Source organism: Micromys minutus (assembly GCF_963924665.1).
Source record: "Micromys minutus genome assembly, chromosome: 6".
Classification (NCBI taxonomy): Eukaryota; Metazoa; Chordata; class Mammalia; order Rodentia; family Muridae; genus Micromys; species Micromys minutus.
In genome coordinates this window covers 82,648,120-82,650,241 of record NC_137975.1, presented here as the reverse complement: position 1 = coordinate 82,650,241, position 2,122 = coordinate 82,648,120, and the positions used below count along the sequence as shown (strand labels likewise).

Here is a 2,122-nt window from a genome sequence, read left to right as displayed (position 1 = left end):
GCAGTGTATGTTTTGGATTCAGTGATAACTATTATGTGTAAAGGGTTTACCACACTGCTTGCATTCATGGTTTTCTCTCCAGAATGAATACTGTCAAGATGATGATGACAGAGAAGTGCAAAGGCATCACAGTATTAAATATATTCATGAGGTTTTTCTCCAGCATGATTTTTTTCATGACTTTGAAGATGACTGTTATGTTTAAAGGCTTTATCTCATTGATTACATTTGTAGGGTTTGTCTCCAGTATGTGTTCTTTCATATATTCAAGGACAACCGCGATGTGCAAAGGCCTCACCACACTGAATACATTCCTAAGTTTACTCTCCAGTATGTATTCTTTTCTGTATTCAGTCATAACTGGGATGTGCAAAGGCTTCACCATATTTAATGCCATTATAGTGTTTCTCTCCAGTATGAATTCTTTCATGACTTTGGAGACTACTGTGATATGCAAAGGCTTTACCACAGTGAGTTCATTCATAGGGCTTCTCTCCAGTATGACACCTTTTATGGTTCTGGAGAGCACAGTGACGTGCAGAGGCTCTACCACATTGACGACATTTATAAGATTTTTCTCCAGTATGTGTTCTTGTATGCATTTGGGGATTAGTGGTTTGTGCAATGGCTTTATCACATTGATTATATTTGTAAGGTTTCTCTCCAGTATGTGTTCTTTTATACGACTGGAGACTAGGTTGTTGTGAAAAGGCTTTATCACAGTGATTACATTTGTAGGGTTTCTCTCCAGTATGAACTCTTTCATGGGCTTGAAGATGACTTTGAGATACAAATAATTTACCACACTAATTACATTTATAAGGTTTCTCTCCAATATGTGATCTTTTATGTATTAGGAGATGACTTTGTTGTGAATAGGCTTTATCACATTGATTACATCTGTAGTATTTTTCTGCAGTATATATTAATTTATGTATTCGAAGATATCCGAATCATGTAAAGGCTTTACCACATTCATTACATTCATAAGGTTTCTCTCCACTATGTGTTTGTTTATGCAATCAAAAATTAGAGTGATGGGCAAAGGCTTTACCACACTGATTACACTCATGGGGTTTTTCTCCAGTATGTGTTCCTTTATGTATTAGGAGATGACTCTTTTGTGTATAGGCTTTATCACATTGATCACATTTGTAGGGTTTCTTTCCAGTATCTATTCTTTTATGTATTTGGGAACTGCTATGATGTGCAAGGACTTCACTATGTTGAAATCCTTTGTAGGGTTTCTCTCTAGTTTGAATTCTTTTATTCTTTTGAAGAAGACTGTGATATGTGAATTTATCACATTGTGTATTTTCATAGGGTTTCTCTCCAGCATGACCTCTTTCTTGCCTACAGCAAGGAGGTTCCTGTAGGTCTCCAGCATCACATCTTTGTAAAATCTCTTCTGAGATGGATCCAGCAAGGACCATTCTTCCTGAGAAAAGTTTATATGCACATCATCATAGGTCAATGCATCCATGTCGCGAGTTCAGAGCTTGCCTTAACTCCCTTACAGTGCACAGTAGTGCCACATCGAGCAGGACACAACAACCACTCAGCCTCCACACTTACAGCACTGAACCAGCAAGTTGGTTCCTAATCTTTGATCTTCTCCTTTCAAGGGATGTAGTTTATGACTACAGACAAGTGTTGATACTCTCAGCCTGAGGTGAAGGTTTCTGTAGGTTTATGTTAATGCAATACATGATTGGACAGGAGAGAGATAGGCCTGAAAAACTAAACTCAAGAAGATCAAACAAAATATATCTCGATAATCAAATGTTTTCTATTGAGTTTTATATGTATTACAGAATGTGCAGCTATAGTGAAGCTTGTCATCAGAATGCTAACTGGCCTGATTCCAGACATCAGAGACTACAACAATCATCAGTGTGGCTTACCTTCTTGAGGTCTGGCCAGCTTCCTCATTCCCCTCTGCCCCTCTAAATTCTCAACACCCATATATTCAGCTTGAAGGATCTATGAAGAGTCGTTGCCCTGATTTCCTGGATTTTGGGGAGTGAAGGTAGCTATTATAAGGTTGTTTTTATGAAAAAATTAGAAAATTGTAATTTAACAGGAAGGAATTAACCAGATTGATTTATATAGCCATAATCTA

General features: G+C 37.4%; 1 pseudogene across 1 annotated transcript; it reads right to left on the bottom strand.

Moving 5' to 3' along the window:
* Positions 1-953: 953 nt before the first annotated feature.
* On the bottom strand, positions 954-1,483 carry LOC308421648 (annotated as a pseudogene). The gene has a single exon. The product of its transcript is annotated as an uncharacterized misc_RNA (transcript).
* Positions 1,484-2,122: the final 639 nt, after the last annotated feature.